We start from the raw sequence: 18,385 nt of genomic DNA, 5'->3' as shown, positions 1-18,385 counted from the left end.
AAAGTGCTCATGGACGGTGGTAGCGGACTAAACCTGACTTACGAGGAAACCCTCAACAAAATGGAAATAGACAGGAGCCAAATTGAGCAAAGTAGTACAACCTTCCGAGGAATTCTTCCCAGCCGGGAGGCACGATGTGCGGGAAAAATCACACTCGATGTGGTATTTGTCACGCCGGAGAATTATCGGTCCGAAGAGATAACCTTTCAGGTGGCCCCTTTCACTAGTGGATATCATGCCTTGTTGGGGTAGAATGCGTTTGCGAGCTTTCAAGCTATACCCCATCACGGGTACATGAAGATCAAGATGCCCGGGCCCAATGGAATTATCACTCTTGCCAGTGATCCGGACACAGCACTCCGTGCCGAAAGCAAAACTGCCGCCTTGGCTCTCGAAGCATTGTCCAAAGCCCTCGCGGCCGAAGAATTAACTGCATTACACTCCATAGTGGATAAGGACGACGTGATACTCGATAAGCGATCCAAGTCCACCTCCTGTAAACCAGCGGATGAAATAGTAAAATTCCAAGTCCACCCAACGGACTCCACAAAGACAACATCCATCGGGGCATAGCTGGACCCCACAATCGACGCTGCACTACAGGCATTCCTATGCGTGAACTGGGATATCTTCGCCTGGCACCCTTCTGATATGCCGGGAATCCCACGCGGGCTGACCGAACACAGTCTCAATATACTGAAGGGATATAAGCGGTCAAGCAAACACCATGGCGCTTTTCAGAACCCAAACGACAAGTTACGGGAGAGGAACTAGCCAAGTTACTCGAGGCCGGATTTATCAAAGAAATAAAACACCCGGATTGGCTAGCAAACCTGGTGATGGTACCAAAGAAGGATAAATCCTGGCGCCTATGTGTCAATTTCAAAGACCTCTACAAGGCTTGCCCTAAGGACCCCTTCCCTCTCCCACGCATCGATCAGATTATCGATGCTACCGCGGGACACGACTCATTGTGTTTCCTCGATGCATACTATGGATAACATCAAATCAAGATGACAAAGTCTGATCAAGCTACAACGGCATTTATCACCCCATACGGGCCTTTCTGCTTCAACACTATGCCTTTCGGGCTTAAAAACGCTGGTGCCACCTACCAACGCATGAGTCAAACACGCCTAGAGAAACAAATCGGAAAAATAGTTGAAGCATATGTCGATGAGTAGTCATCAAGACCTGACATGCTGAATCTTTAATAGATGATCTAAGGCTCACGTTCGACAACCTACGAGCATATGACATTAAGCTCAATACGGAAAAATGTGTTTTCGATGTTCCCGCTCGAAAGTTGCTGGGCTTCATCATTTCCAATAGAGGAATTGAAGCAAACCTAGCTAAAATCCGAGCTTTGTCACAGTTGGCTACCCCAACAGATCTAAAACAAATCCAGAAGCTGACTGGATGTGTGGCAGCTTTAAGCCAATTTATCTCCAGATTAGGAGAAAATGCATTGCCACTTTATCGCCTTCTTCGACGAACTGAACACTTTGATTGGACGGATGCGGTGACGGACGGACTGGAGGAAATAAAGGTTGTTTTAGCAAGCAACCCAATCCTGGCCGGGCTGAACGTTGGTGAACCCATGTTGTTATACATAACTGCGACACACCAAGTTGTGAGTGCGGTGTTCATCGTCGAACGAGAGGAGGACGGACATAAATTTCCAGTTCAAAAGCTAGTATACTATGTATCTACTGTCCTCACACCATGCAAATCCCAGTACCCACATTATCAAAAAATAGCATACACGGTCTTCATGGCATCACGAAAACTACGACACTACTTTGAAGAGTGTTCAATCACGGTGGCCTCCGAAGTACCACTCAATGATATAATGAACAACCGCGATGCCACGGGCCGGATTGCCAAGTGGGTCATCGAGCTCCTCCCAGTCGACATCACATATAAACCACGGCGAGCCATTAAATCCCAAGTACCGGCGAATTTCATCGCCGAATGGACAGAGGCCGAACTCTCAACAAAGTACGGCGCAGACTCCAATTGGAGCATGCACTTCGACGGCTCTAAAATGCTGGCAGGTATGGGGGCAGTTGTTGTCCTAACATCCCCCACTGGAGATACAGTCCAATACGTAGTCGAAATATTATAGACAGACTCCAACAATGCAGCCGAATACGAGGCTCTGTTTCATGGTCTTCGGATGGCCGTCTCCATGGGCATTCAGCGCCTAGAAGTGCGTGGGGATTCAAACCTTGCAATATCTCAAATAAATGGAGACTTCGATGCCAAAGATCCGAAAATGGCGGCCTATCGTAATGCCGTCCTTAAGATGTCAGCTCAGTTCGAGGGGCTCGAATTTCATCATGTGGCGCGAGAAAACAATCAAGCGGCAGATGTCCTCGCCCGCATCGGTGCTAAATGTGACCCCGTCCCACCTAACATCTTTCTGGAAAGGCTCTTCAAGCCATCTGTGGTGTGGCAAGGGGAGACGGGCAACATCAGTCCGGATCCGACCACAACCCCAGATTCCGAACACATTGACATATTTGGGGGCTCTGCCACCGAAATAACACCTTCGGTCCATCTCATCATGGCTATTATCACCCCATGGATCAAACCCTTCTTGGCCTACCTTAATAGGCACGAACTCCCCGAGGATCAAAATGAGGCACGCTGCATTGTGGGGCGCTCTAAAGCCTACAAAGTCCATGTGGGAGAGCTTTATAACAAAAGCGCCACCGGGGTACTTCAAAGATGTATCTCCGAGGAGGAAGGGCAGGAGCTCTTGGATGAAATTCATGCCGGCCTCGGAGGTCACCACGCCGCAGCTCGGGCCCTTGTAAGCAAGGCCTTCCGTACAAGTTTCTACTGGCCGACGGCCCGAGCAGACGCACAAAACCTTGTCCAACATTGCGTCGGATGCCAGCTTTTCGCCAACCGAAGCCACATGCCACCCACCGCCCTACAAACAATCTCCATAACTTGGCCTTTTGCGATCTGTGGGCTTGATATGGTTGGACCCCTTAAAGGAGGATAAATTCACCTAATGGATAGAAGCCAAACCAGTTAAAATGGCTGAAACCGGACCCGTGATAGACTTCATATCGGGTGTTGTGCACCGTTATGGTGTCCCCCATAGCATCATCACCGAAAATGGCTCCAATTTCACAGCCGATGACGTGAAAACTTGGTGCGGCAACATGGACATCAAGCTTGATTACGCCTCTGTCTATCACCCCCAAACAAAAGGTCAAGTCGAACGAGCCAACGATCTTATTATGAGCGGCATTCAACCTAGAATAGAGTGATCCTTAAAAGAATTAGACACGCACTAGGTTGAGGAGCTTGACTCCGTACTCTGGGGGCTGCGGACCACGCCCAATCACACTACCGAGTACACTCCCTTCTTCATGGTGTACGGCACAGAGGCTGTGCTGCCCTGCGATATTATTCATGACTCACCTCGAGTGCGCATGTACGAAGAGAGAGAGGTCGAGTTCGATTGGCAGGATAGTTTAGATGCCCTAGAAGAGGAGCACGACGTCGCAAAAGCTTGTTCTGCATTCTATCAACAACAGGCTCGCAGGTATCAAAGCAGAGAAGTAGGGGCCAAGACTTATAATATTGGCGAACTCGTTCTACGTCTATCGGAGAAGAAAAAGGACAAAGTCAAGTGCAAGTGGAAGGGTCTCTTCATCATTGACAAAGTTCTCACCGAAGGAGCGTACCGACTGCGTGATGCATCTGATAATCACCTCGAGCCGAACCCATGGAACGCGTCCAAACTCCGAAGATTTTACGCCTAGCACCGAACTCCCTGTTCGTCTCCTTCCCTCCATTCTTTTTCATTTACTTTTCAGCTCACTTCCCGCATTTTCTTTTGAAAAGCTCTAAAGCCTTAGTGTGGCTAGACTACACACTTGTGACGCACTAGTCTTCAAATATGTGCGCTCATTATACCTGGGGGCTTCTTATACAGACGCTTAATATAATTATCTTTCGTGCATCAAGCCCACTACATATGTGTCCTTTTTCCATATGTACCTTTTCTTCGCCATTATATGAATCGACATGACTTAAGTTTTGGCCAAGCTGGGTTGCCTGGCTCCTATGCTTATGCCCTACGTTCCGGTTAGATTGGCTAGGGAATAAAGGGAGCACCTCTGCGATTGTTACTGTCGGGTACTCCGGGCGTGTACCTCAGACTGGGTGAAGCCGAAAGCTAGCGTTCTTAAGGGAATATTCGGTCAGTGGACTAAAGATGTTTTTACCTATCACAATATAAACCCCCCAGATGTTAAATATACTGTGCTTTTTGATCGCAGTTCGGACATGCATGTTAATGCATGCGTACCCATGGAAAGGAACCCTTGACGGAACAATTCTCTCTAGAAGATGTTTCTTACTATCTATGTAATATAACATAGCTAGTTGGGTACTTGTCTGTTCAAGCAATTATGACCCCTACACCTGTTTTCCATGCATAGCCCGGTTTATATTACCAAGCGGGTATTCGGAAACACTCCGGACTATCGGGTCCAGAGGCCGAAGCAAAAAAGTCCGCCATGACAAATGTTTTACAATCCGGCTAGGGACAAATATGTCAACTGAAGTACATAGTCACTTAGACTCAAATGTTTCTTCCTCTATGCCATCCAACAGGTTGTCTAGCCTACAATCCTGTTGGGAATATTTTGCAGCTAATTCTACCTGGTCATATACCAGACTAATGGGAATTTCTTTCCCATCTGACCCTACCGGTCCGACCTGGGCCATATGATTCGGATCAAGCTAGGTATACCGTGTTTTCACCATGGCCCAAGCCTCCCTCGCTCCTTCTCGACAGGCAGATATCTTCATAGTCGGAAACGCCGCCCCGCTCCCTTGAAAAGCTGTACGAGCTCCCCCATACTTCCTAGTAGAGAGGCGGATGGCCGCAAGGCCTTGGTGACACTCCACATGACCTGCCGAACTTGCTTGTGCAGTTGCAAAAGCTCTTGTAGCAGATCGCCCGAGGATTCGGGCATCTCCTCTTCGGGACGGCCAGTCATCATACCTACAGACATAACTCTATCAGTTCCAATCTTTGCCGAACTATATAAATGTTCGTTTGAGAACATACTAAAAATGCCGCGTTGAAGCCTGCTATTTTCCTTTATAGAATCAGCCAGTTGGGCCCGAACATCTTTCAATTCTTCACCCAGCTGGGTATTGGCATCTCGGAGTTTGTTTTTCTCCTGTATGACCCTTGTAAGTACACGCTCGCCAGCGTCTGCATGCCTTTGCACTCCTTGTTCACCCGCTTGTGGGATTCCCCGATTCTGTTCCGGATTATCTGAGGATTTTGGTCATCAGATATTGTTAGCATTACAGGTTTATACATATAATATGGTTTTTTTCTCAATTTGGGAATACATACCAATTGATGCCTTTACGAATCTTGACAGCTCGGCCATAGCGGCCGTTAGCTGGGTTCGACACTCTTCCAGCTCTTGAGACAACAGGTTGTTCTTCTTGAACCTATTCATACCATGATCCTTAAATCAGTTGTACCAATTGCTTCAAGTCTTAGGGGCTACTGATATACATAATTATCAGATTTTTATACTTACCCCGTATATCTTTCAAATACTGGTCCTTGGCTCTAGCAAGCCCATCTTGAGCGGCTCGGATGTACGCACCACGCGAGTTGAAGGCATTAAAAGCCTCTTCTAAAAAACCAGGGTCGCGGAGTGTGGGCTGCCGGCGCCGATGGTTCATGGTGCAATCCACTTCAGAATTTGTAACAGACATTCTATCTGAATCCTCTGTATGAGGACAGTCCGGTGTCACTTCCGTGTTGGCCTCCTTCCTTGAGACCAGGTCTGGAATCCAAGTAGTAGAGACACGGTTGGCAGGATCCCCGGACATAGTCTGGCGGATGTTCTTTCTGCTAAAACACAACGGATAGTGTCATACTTTAAGATGACAACCACGGAGCATGTTTAAAACCATACCTCCTTGTTGACGACTCCGCGATGTTTCTGTTCGCCTTTCTTTTTGAAGGCCTACTCGGCATGGGTGCCCCTTGTTGGCGAGTCACCTCGGGTTCGGCTTGGCGCGCTGATCGTTTTACCTTTAGAGCATAAGAATTGTGCCGTGGGTAAGACGGAGGGAGTAAATCCTTTTTGTAAGATAAGTGTCTTGTTTAATTACATGCGATGCAGGGAGGAGGCCGGGATAGTCAGCAATGATCGCCACTTCTGTGCGTCACAGCTCGCCTGGTGAAACACCACTTCCACGAGCTCCATGAATATATATGGATCCTCTTCGAATCCGGTGTTAAGGGCCCGGTTACGGTCCTCTGGCTGTGGTGCCAGGCTATGGAACTCCCTGGTTATTTTTCGCCATTCCTGTTATAAGTGGACGGAGTAAATATTTATGAAAAATGAGACTCAGGAAATGAATAGAGTAGAGTGAGGGATGGCGGCTCACCTAGCTGGGAGGGTTGTACATGGAAAATCCATCCCGTGGCTTAATGCGGATGAACTCCTCTCTTTCTCCCTTTACAAATCAGACAATATTTCCACCAGAGCGGTGGTGGAGTCTGGACCCTTCCGACCGCAGCGGGTGGCGTCGTCTTCTCCATTGAAGTGCCACATGGGATGCCCTCGGTATTAGAGTGGCTGAACCCCCCGCATTATGGATATCACCATAACCTCCATTATTGATAATCCAGACTGAGCGAGCATTCTTATCTTGCTCATCAACTGAAGGACCTCCCTGCTATCTTCCTCTCTGACGCTTCGGGGACGCCAATTGAGGCATTTTCTCAGCGGAGCATTTGTAAACTCAAGAGGACCCATTTGGATTGGGTCGGGGAGGGAGACATCCTCAATATAAAACCACTCGGAAGGCCATTCTTTGGATGCCTTCTTCGACGTGCCGAATAAGTATCCGGTCCCGGCGATGTGCCATATCTCGGCTTCGCCCACTTGGAATATTGATCCCCCTTGATTACAGGGGACGAGGCAGAACAACTTCTTCCATAGCTCGAAATGGGCTTCGCAACCCAGAAATAGCTCGCAAAGAGCGACATAACCTGTGATGTGCAGGATTGAGGCAGGTGTGAAGTTGTGCAGCAAGAGGCCATAGAACTCCAGAAGCCTATGGAGGAACGGATGGATTGGAAATCCGACATCCATCAGTAAGTAGGAGACAAGGCATACTCGCTCCCCCTGGATGCGTTGGGAAAGTTCTCCGCTTGCTCCCCGCCATCGAAGGAAGCCAATCCATCTCAAACGGGGACTAGATATGCAGGAGGTAGAAACCCCCGCATATATAACTTCACTAATTGGCTGTGGGATGTGGTACACTTCTCCAATCGCTCGGCTTGGTGTTGCGAGAGCAGGAGGAAGAGCTGCGAGCGCCGGCCATGTTGGAGTGATTTTTCGGGCGCGCTCAGATGATTCCTTGCTTGGGGAAGATGGTGTGAATTGGATCTGAAGATCCCCTTCTCTTTAATAGACAATTTGTTTACATGGTTAGGGTGGTAAGTGTAAAAATGCCCCGACTTCTCGCATTCGTTCGACACGTGGAGGCCGAGACCATTAAGGTGCAGAAGCCGATGAGCGTAACATTAAATGGGAAGCCAGACGCCGCTATTTACAACAGGTACTTTGAAGAGTTTGGAGAAGGAACCCGCCTTGCAATGCCGAAGATAATCTGCGCGCCGGACTCATCCTCATTGAAGCCTAGTTCGGGGGCTACTAAGGGAGTCCTGGATTAAGGGTTCCTCGGACAGCCGGACTATATGCATATGTCGGACTGCTAGACTATGAAGACACAAGATAGAAGACTTCGTCGCGTGTCTGGATGGGACTCTCCTTTGCGTGGAAGTCAAGCTTGGTGATTAGGATATGAAGATTCCTTTCTCTGTAACCGAGTCTGTGTAACCCTAGCCCCCTCCGTTGTCTATATAAACCGGAGGGTTTAGTCCATAGGACGACAACAACCTTAATCATAGGCTATCTTCTAGGGTTTAGCCTCTACGATCTCGTGGTAGATCAACTCTTGTAATACTCATATCATCAAGATCAATCAAGCAGGAAGTAGGGTATTACCTCCAATGGGAGGGCCTGAACCTGGGTAAACATTGTGTCCCCCGCCTCCTGTTACCATTATCCTTAGACGCACAGTTCGGGACCCCCTACCCGAGATCCACCGGTTTTGACACCGACAGCGCCCTCCAGGAGTCACGACGAGGTCTTGGGTGGCCTCCTTGAAGCAGCCCAAGCGGGCGGTTGTAAAGAAAAGTAGGACCGCGCTGATTTCTCCGGGCAGTAGCCCACCTTCGCCGACGCCGCCCCAGGTGGCACTAACCGCAAGCTCTCCTGCTCCCAAGAGCTCGGCGCCAGCTGCTCCGCCCCAGTGCCCTCTTGCTGAGCATGAAAAGGCACTACGCCTTTGTCGACCAGTAAGTTTCTCCCTTATCCTTGCCTGTCGGTTCTTGAAATGGTGCTGAGCGTATTCTCCTGTCGTTAGGTAGCAACCGTCGAAGAAGCAGAAGGAGGGTACAGAGGTTGCCGCGGCCGCGAGCGATGAAGCGGTCACCGCGGCCCTGGGGAAGAAGAGTGCCGCTGCCCCCGCGGCCCCAGAGGTGACGCCATCTCCGGAGGACGTGGATGCCCGTCCTTAGGAGGTGCCGGTGCCTTTTATAGGCCTGACTCCTCTGGCACCCAGCCTTGTCGCGGCTGCTGAGGGAAACTAGTCTCTGGAGCCCCCGGTCCTTCCTGAGGCTGAGGGTTCTTCTGCCTTGGCACTGAGGGCGTCTCCTCCCGCCTAGCACGCGGCCGAGTCATGGTGCTCCCGCTCCCTCCGGGACTCTGGAAGAGTCAAGGGCGGCGCTGGACCTCTTCCAGGGTGAACTTCAGGGCCCGGACTGTCATTCGGCGCAGGGACACCTGGGGCTGATCTCTGGTTGGCTCAAGGCTGAGGCGTCTATCCGCACGGCCTGGGGCCCTGCGGAGGAGGCCCAGAAGGCACTTGGGGTGGCCACCATGGCGCGTGACCTAGCGCGGCAGGAGGCCACAGAAGCTGAGAACTGGTGCCGCGTGGCGGAGGCTGATCTGAAGGCTCTCCAGGACCAGCAGGCCGCCCAGGCGAGCCAGCTCCAGGAGCGTGAGGAGAAGCTTGAGGCCCAGGAAGCTTCCATCGCCAGTTGAGACGGCCTTGGAGCAGGCTAGAGAGCGTGACCGCCTGGTGAAGCTGAAGGAGGAAGCAGAGGCTGCCCAAGCAGCCCTGACCGAGGCTAAGAAGGTGGCTGCCATGGAGCATGACACCCTTTCCTCTCTTGAGGTACGCTTCCATAAGGCCCAGAAGGCGCTCTTTGGAGATGATCCCTCGAGAAAGGTGGTGGTGACGACCCCGAGGAAGAGCCCTGTTGCTCTGCTTCCTGAAGTCGTGGAGGTGCTTGAAGATGCTGTCAATGGGTTTGCGTCCTTGGTGGAAAGTGAGGCACGCTCACTTTCTTCCTCAGCTCTGACGTGCGTCTTTAGCCATCTTTATCTCCAGGATGCCAGCTTCAACCTCTCCTCCTTCCTCACTCCGATGGACGCCGACCCCGAGGATGTTGCTGCCGCAGCCGTGAAGAACTCCATGGACGCCATGCTGAGAAAGTACCTGGTCATTGGTCCTCCAACCGAACCCGGTGGAACAGATGATGCGCCTGGCGACGTGGCTCTACTGGCGGGCAGTGGTGACGCCCAAGTCTGAAGAGGTGGCTCGAAGATTCTGCCTTTGCTTGTTTATCCTGCATCATGCGACATGCCTCGGGAAGGCATTTAAAATTATTTGCTTGGAACAATATGTCTTGTAATAACTAAATAATGCTCCTTCAGCTTTTCCTGCTTTGTTGCTCTGCATCAGCAGAGCCCGGTGCCGCACGTACCTCAGCCGTCGTTGGGTCGTCCGGATGACCAGGACGAGCCCAAGAGGTGAGGGGCTACGTGACGAGTTAGGCTCCTGAGTCTTGATGCTCAGGAGTCCTCCTTGACGTGCGAACAACTTAGGAAAAGATGCAGGGGCAAGCCTTGGTGTTCTGCGTCGGCAGGGCCCAGCCACGCGCATACCTCAGCCGTTGTTGAGTCGTCCGGATCACCAGGACGAGCCCAAGAGGTGAGGGGCTACAGGACCAGTTAGGCTCCTGAGTCGCGATGCTTAGGAGTCCCCCTTGACGTATGAATGGCTTGAAGGAGAAGGGTGACAACCAGCTTTTGGCATTCTACGTCGGTAGGGCCTTGCCCCGCGCATACTGTCGGTGGTTGGGTGCGACATATGCCAATGGATGGCTTATCATGGTGGGAGCGAGTAGAACGTCGCCGGTGCCTGGAAGCGGGATAAGGCGTAGACATGAACGCCGGCGTACTTTACCCAGGTTCGGGGCTCTCCTAGGAGATAACACCCCTAGTCCTGCTCTGCGGGGTCTCTGCATGATCACTAAGGCACAAGTGATACAATGGTGCTCCTCGAGCTATGTGCTAGAGGCAGAAGGAGGCAAAGCTAGCTCTCTTCCTGCTCTAGGGGGTGGCTAGTTCTAATGGAGTGGAAACCCTTTGCATGGGTGGCCTGGGGGGTTTATATAGGCCTACCCCCCAGGGGTACAATGGTAATCTGGCTGGCTGTTGGGCCCGACAGTCAGTGTCTCCAGCCTCCGGCTTCTCCGCCGACTGCTGGGGCCCGTCGCCTGGTGGGCCTCGCCGACTAGTTGGTGGCTGCTTACTGTAGCCGTGTCGTTGGTGACGGGGGCTTGGTCATCTTAGCATCGCTACAGTCCCGCCGCCTGGTGGGAGGCCACTCTAGCAACACCTGGTCTTATCAGCTTAATGGCGCGCTCGCCTCGAGGCAAGGGACGGCCGCCTGCTAGAGGCCGACCCCTCTCGAATCTGCCTGGTCGAGCTTCCGCCGTCTTGGGCCCATCTTAGGGTCACTGCTTGATAGGGCCCGCCTCTGGCAGGCCGTACCGATAGGACGTCGTGGGGAACAGGGCTTCGCCTGCCCGGAGCGATGTCAGGGTACACACGGCACAGTGCTCCGTCGTGCGGAGATCTCCGTCTGTACGGAGCACTGTAGCCACGCTCGTCTCGAGCGTGGGAGGCGACGTGCTTCACTATAGCCATGCTTTGACATGTACCTTCGATGGGGGCTTGGCGCACCGCAGTCGTGAGGTGGCCGCCTACCCGTTGCCGCCCTCTCTAGAGGGCGGCCGCTAGGAGCCGGTCACACAGAGCGCCATAGACTTGGGTCGGCCGCCCTCTGGCATCCGGCCACTGAGCCAGCCGGCCCCAGAGGGCGGAGCTTCAGCTCAGGGTCCAGCCAGGCGGAACTGGCCCAAAGTCTTGATAAATCCAAGGACTCGGGTGAGCCTACCCGTGGCCCATTACTCCGACAGTAGTCCCCGAAGCCGGTGAGGCACCGCGGTCGAGGGACTGCGAAGCCTCAGCGGCTTCCTCCCTCACCGGGCTCCTGGAACATGCCGGCCTGCCGTGCGGTTGGCCGACTGCTGAGGCCGGCCTCTTCCAGGTGGAGCTTGTATGATTGTTTTTTGAACTTCAGGGCGGGAGGTAAGTGGCGTGTCTGCTAAGCTTCCCTAGGCAGCCGCCCTCCATGGACGCGCCACGCGGCGCACGCTAGCCTGACTAGCCTGCCACCCCACGTTCTGGACGGGATGTGACACAGGGCCGGGCCCGCCACTACCATGCCTCGGCAACCGGGTGGATTTACTGCGCCGAAGGAGATGGTTGCCGTTCCCCACGATTCTTTATAGCATGGTGAATGTGCGCGGGAAACGGGGGGTCGTGGGGACGTGGGCGCAGTTAATCCCACGACCCCATGTGCCGCCCCCTCGGCTTCATAGCCCGGGCGCTATAAGTAGGGAGGGGGAGAGGTGCGGCGAAGCTCTCGCGCCCCCTCCCACTCTTCTTCTTCTCCTCTCAGCCTCCATTGCTGCTGCTGTAGTGCCGCCGCCGTTGCCCACCACCGACGCGTTTCTCCTCCCCGTGCCGCCATCCGGAGCCATGGGCGACTGGGATGGATGGACCGTGATCGAGGATCACATCTCCTTCCTCTGCGACATGCACCGGATGCCCAGCGCGACCTTCGTCAAGGCGCGGGTGCCGCCGGAGACGGAGATCTTGCCGGTGCCACAGGAGGTCGAGCGGGTCATCTTCCGCTTGCATTTCCTTTGCGTCTTCGGCCTTCCAGCAAGCGACTTCTTCTGCTCCTTCCTCAACTTCTACAATCTTCAACCTCACCATCTCACACCCAACACAGTGACTCTGCTCTCTGCCTACGTCACGGCGTGCAAGGGCTACCTCGGCATCCTCCCCACAATCGAGCTGTGGGGAGCATTCTTTTATGGGAAGCTCGGCACCTCCGCCAAGGAGATGGTGGCCGAGTGCGGGGGCTTCGTCGCCGTGCGCCGTCCGGCAAAGCGGAACGCCTTCCCGGTCATCAAGCTGGCGTAGTCGATGAAGATGTGGCAGCAGTCCTACTTCTACATCAAGAATGTGGACCCGGCCACCGATTTTCTCAACCTGCCGGCCTACGAGGCCAGCTCCCCCACCGGGGCTTGCACTTCCTGGAAGTACAAGCCGAAGCTAGTGTCAGCGGACGCGGGGGCTGCCATCGGCCGACTCCGAGTGTTCCAGGAGTCGGAGGGCCTCGTGGCCTCCGACCTCCTTGTCGCCTTCGTCGAGCGCCGAGTCCTCCCGCTCCTGATCCGCCCTCATCCGATCTTCCGGATGGGCGGATACCGCGAAACGTGTCGGCCGTGCATGAAAGGGATGCCGCCCGCTAAAGTTTCTTGGATGGTGAACGTGATTTCCGACCTCAAGATGTCGGAGAAGAAGTGGCGGTATGGGAAGCGGCCATACTCTCGCCACAACCCGCCTACCGCTGTAAGTTTCTTCCTTTTGTCCTTTGAACTGTTTCCTTCAGCTTCGTTTCCCTTTATGACGCCGCCCTCTCTTGGTTGCAGATTTACTTGTCCGAGGCAACCGCCGCCCTCCTGGGGCCGGGTGATGCCCTCCAGGCGGACAGGGCGGAGAGCGATTTGGACGACCCCGACTTGGGGGCGGCCGCCCTGGCCGATGACGCGACAGGCGGCGGTGTCAGGGCGGACGGCGGTAGTGGAGCAGGCGGCTCCGAGGGAGGCGGCGGCATGGAGACTTGGCCTGACGACGACGAAGACGAAGACGAGCCGCGCCCCGCCCGGATCAACGCCACCACCAGTGCCGGCCCCTCTTCTGGACCGCCCGCTCCAGGCGGCAAGCGCAAGCGGAAATAGGGCTTTCGGCAGCGCTCTAGAGAAGCCCAAGAACCCGGCCGCGGCGACCAGGCAGAAAGAAACCGCGGCCAAGATGTCCCAATATCAGAGGCAACCAAAGGTGCCTGTTATGGTGTCAGCGTAAGCATCATTCCCTCACTCCTTGTCTTTTTGTCAATCTGGCGTGAAAGCCTTCTGACTTGTCTTCTTGTTTCAGGGCCCCGCTAACCCTCGAGAAGTCGGGCGCCGGCTCGATACTCAGGTCGGCAGCGACCTCCTCGACCAGTCGGCGCATCGACCCGGCCGCCGACCTCCGGGAAGCGACAGAGCGGAACGCGCAGGAGGCGCGCGAGGAAGAGGCCGACCGCCTGGCCAGGGAGCAGGCGGCCTTGTCCGCCACATCTGCTGAGAGGGTCCTGGCGCTGGCGGAAGCCCAGGCCGCGGAGATGGAGCGGCTCACGGAGACCGTGCGCCACCAAGAGCCGCTGCTCATGGCGCCCCTGAACACTGCGTCGCCTCCGCTAGATATCTAGGCGACGACCGGAGGAGCCGGCGACGACTTCCCGATCCGGGAGCAGGGGAGCGGCGACGTTGCTATGCCGGACATCTTCGTGCCTCCGCCCCCGCCCTCGCCGCATCTGCCAGCTAGCGAGCCGCGGGACGAGCAACCAGTGGCGCCGCCGGTGCCGCCAGTCGACAATGTGGTGGTGACGGTCCGGATTCCTACGGTCCGCCTACCCACGCGCCGTCTTCTGGAGAAGGCCGCCTCAGCACTGCGGCCGCAGGAGATCGGCACCACGAGCTCATCGCCCCCTGATACCGAGGCGACCAGCGCCGTGCCCGTGGGTTGGATACACGGGGGCGGGACCGGTGCCCTGAACGAGGCGTCTCTTGACGTCCAGGCCAAGCTCCGGGCGGAGGCGGTGGCACTCAAGCACTGCAATGAGGCCTACTTGGAGTCGCGCACCGCCATCTGGGTAAGTTGTCTTTGGGTTTCTTCTTCGGATGATCTTCTTTGCTTCTCTCGTGGGGGCGCGCAAGCGCACCCACTGGGTGTAGTTCCCAAGTTCCTGGCCGGCTGGTGAGCAGGTGGGTCAGAACTTTATTTTGCAATTGTCGACTGCTGATTTCATTCTGATGTCTCTTCTGCAGGACTATCACAACCTCCGCGCGACCGCCTACAACTCCAAGGTTTGAGAGCTGCAGGCGCAGACGGCCCATCTGGCCGAAAGCCGGCGTAAGTTTCTGTCTTCTTTCTTCCCGGGGGCGCGCTGGCGCACCCGCGGGCTGTAGTCCCTGAGGTTCGGGCTGACTGCTGAGCAGTCGGGCCAAATCTCCTTAGCTGTCTTTTTCCCTTGTCAACTGCTTCTTTTCCGCGGGGGCGTGCTGGCGCACCCGCAGGCTGTAGTCCCCGAGGTTCGGGCCGACTGCTGAGCAGTCGGGCCGAATCTCCTCGGTTCTTTCTTTCCTTTGTCTTGTCCGCTTGACTGATGCCTTCTTCTTCTCTTTCTTCAAAGGCTAATGCCGCCCTGCAGCAGCAGCTGGGTGAAGCCAAGACCGCCCTGCGTGGCAAGGAGGCGGAGTGCAGCAAGCTGGCGGAGGAGTAGGACCGCCTGGTCGCCCAACTTGCCAAACAGGAGGAAATCCTCAAGGCGGCCCAGCTAAAGGCGGAGACGGCGGAGACCAGCCTCCTTGCCGAGTTTGAGCTCGAGCGCTCTGCCTGGGCCGACAAGGAGGCCCAGGTGACGGCCTGCTTCAGCAGCATCGAAGACTTGGTCGATGGTAAGCGTTGCTCCCCTGGTTTCTTGCTTTGAGTTGTCGGTCTTTGCTTATAGTCTTGGCCTTTTTCTTCTTCCGCCCGGACAGACTTCTTCCCGGGCCATTCTGTAGCCGCGATCCGAATGATCGAGGCCCAACGCGAGGAGCGAAGGGCGGAGGGTGTGCAGATCGCCGCTGATGCCCCGCGGACTCTTGGCGAACAAGTCCTCAACATTGCGGCCCGGCTTCGGCCTGCTAACTGCTTGTTGCGCCGCCTCCAGCGCGCCGGAGCCCAGGCGGTCTCTGCCCTCTGGCCAGGCCTACCGGCTCTGCGCACCCCAAGTCGGACTGCCGACTGGCTGGAGGTGGCGGCCGGCCGGCTGGAGGCTGGAAAGGCTCAGCAGCCCGGGCAGGAGCGCGTCGGGCCTTGGAATTTGTCAAGGTGTGGTACCCTGGGCTAGATCTAGCCCAGTTAGCCACGTTCCAGCTGGAGGTGCAGGAGGAGCTGGCGGCGGTGGAAGCTGAGCTCGTCAACAGGGCGGCGGCGATCGCCGACTTCACCGACACCAGTGTCTTCGTGCCGGAGGTGATCGAGGAAGGCAGTGAAGCTCCGCATGAGTGGCTCGGGTTAAACCCGGAGGACAGCGAAGATTCAGCTGAAGTCATCGACTCCAGCGACAAAGGGGAAGACGGGGAGAGCAATGTCGACATGCCGGAGGTCGGCGCGGATGGTCAGCCCCGGCCTGACCGGGCCTCAAGCAATGAGCCACGCACCGAGGTGCCGCCCGCTACTGGAGGCGTCCAAGTGGGGGCGGACCCGCTGCCCGTTCCTCCGACGGATGCCATCGACTCCATCCTCCAGCACTCCAACACCCCGCCTGCTGCTGGTGACTCCTCCGTCCAGATGGAGCCGCCTGCTGCGCCAGGTGGTGCAGCCGACTCCAGCGTCCAGCCAAAGTCCTTGGCCATGCCATCCAGCACCGTCCAGCCGGATCCTTCTGCTGCGCCAGGCGGCGCCACCCAGCCGGAGCCTTCTGTTGTGCCAACCGACACCGCCCAGCCGGAGTCTTCTGCTGCTCCTTAGGGTTTTATCTGCTTTCTGCTTGCTGCTCTGAACATTTTGTTAAATTCGCGCAATTCCACCCTCGGGGTGTATATCAAACTCTGTTTGAATGTTGGCCAGAGGCCTTTATCCATGTAAATATTTATCATTGCTTATGCTTGCTGTTCTGACCTCCAGCCTTTTTCCCTTTTTCTCCTTGGTTTTTTCCTTTGCCGCCAACCCTTGGCTATACTCTCACCAGCCGGGCGGCCGCTCTGCAAACCGTGGCTGATTTGAGCACTCTAGCCATTTGTGAGGGGGGCTAGGACTTAGCCATTCGGAGTTTTTTGGTAATAGAGGTGGAGGCCGGCCGTCTGGCTGCCAAGTAGCCAAACGGCTAGGTGCGATGACGCCCTCTACTATATGCGCTTTGTTCCTTAGTCATTCTTTCGTGTGGGGCACTTCTTTGCAACCTTTGCCCGCCATGCAGTCACTCTGCGAGCTGTGGCTTCTGGCAAAGGAAGTTTTTGGTGCCGGCACACTACTTGTCCGACTGCGGGAGGCGGCAAATTGTAGACGACGGCGAGGCTCCGGGCCGACTGGTCGAACCCGGTGCCAGGCGGAAAAACTATACATTCTCGTAGGCATGACACTTATCACATAGATAAAAGAGGGCAGTCCCCGAGCTCTTCTCGGGGGACCCAGAGTCTTTATACATAGTACAAAAGGTAGCGTGATACATACTGCTTTCAACTGTAAAACCTTCAGAGGAGGTTTGCGTTCCATGGCCTCTCCATCTCTTTGCCCCAATCATCCCTCATGCACGCTCTGGGCTTCTGGGCATTGATCAGATAGTAGGCATCATTGCCCAACACCTTACTGATGATTAAAGGGCCTTCCCAAGGTGCCGAGAGCTTGTGCTATCCGGCTGTTCGCTGGATCAGCCGGAGCACAAGGCCTCCCTCCAAGAAGGATCTTGGCTTCACCTTGTGGTTGTAGTATCGGCGCAGACTCTACTGGTAGATGGCCGACCTGCTGAGTGCCAACAGCCGGCCTCCTCCAGTAAGTTGACACCGTCTTCTCGCGCTTCCTTGGCGTCCGCCAAGGTGTACGTGGTGACTCCTGGGGAGTCGAACTCATTATCTGTCGGGATAACGGCTTCGGCACCGTAGATGAGGAAGAAAGGCGTGAAGCCGGTTGACTTGTTTGGAGTTGTGCGCAGGCTCCAGAGGACGGCCGGCAGCTCATCGAGCCAATAGCCGGCAGAATGCTCCAGACGCTCGACCAGTCGGGGCTTGAGGCCGGACAAAATGAGGCCGTTTGCACGCTCCACTTGGCCATTTGACTGTGGGTGGGCAACGGACGCTAAGTCCAGGCGGATGCCCTGTGTTGCGCAGAAATGAGCCAAGGCTCCTTTGGCGAAGTTGGTGACGTTGTTGGTGATGATGCTGTGTGGGATGCCGAATAGCGTGGTGATGTCGGCGATGAAGGTCACGGCAGTCGGCCCATTTAGCTTCTTGATTGGTTTTGCCTCTATCAACTTGGTAAACTTGTCCACCGCAACCAGCAAGTGAGTCATGCCACCGCGGGCCGTCTTGAATGGTCCTACCATATCCAGTCCCCATACAGCAAAGGGCCAGGCTATGGGAATGGTCTTGAGTGCAGAAGCCGCCAGGTGTGGCTTGGAGCGGAACCTTTGGCACCCTTGACACTTCTGAAGCAGCTCTTTGGCCTCTTCTAGGGCAGTCGGCCAGAAGAACCCGTGGCGGAAAGCTTTGGCCACAAGTGATCTTGAAGCCGCCTGGTGGCCCCACTCGCCCTGGTGGATATTACTGAGTATTGCTTGGCCTTGGTCCGACTCCACACACTGCTGATAAACTCCTGTGACGCTTTGTCGCACCAGCTCTTTGTTGACTATGGTCTAAGCTACAGCTCGCCTCTGCACTTGTCGGGCTGAGATTTCATCGGTTGGCAGCTCTTTATTCACCAAGAACTTGAGGATCGACTGAGGCCATGAGGACGCCGCAATTTCTTCGACTGCGACCACTGCAACTTGTACGAGGGCAGTTGTGTCGGCGTTCTGGGAACGGGGGTACCCAGACTTGCCTGCCTGTGGCCTACGGCGTGACTCAGGGAGTGGCCCAGTACGGCCCATCTTCATCAGCACATGCTCAAGACCCTCGCGAGGGGCCAAGCCTCGCGAGGTGGATGACAGGAGGCTTCCTCAGGCACGACCTCGTCAGGCTGGCTCGCGAGGAGGCGGAGAGATCAAGGCGGGGTACCTCACGAGGTGCCCTTGATGC

Source organism: Triticum dicoccoides, chromosome 3B (assembly GCF_002162155.2).
Source record: "Triticum dicoccoides isolate Atlit2015 ecotype Zavitan chromosome 3B, WEW_v2.0, whole genome shotgun sequence".
NCBI lineage: Eukaryota > Viridiplantae > Streptophyta > Magnoliopsida > Poales > Poaceae > Triticum > Triticum dicoccoides.
This window is presented reverse-complemented; position numbering follows the sequence as displayed.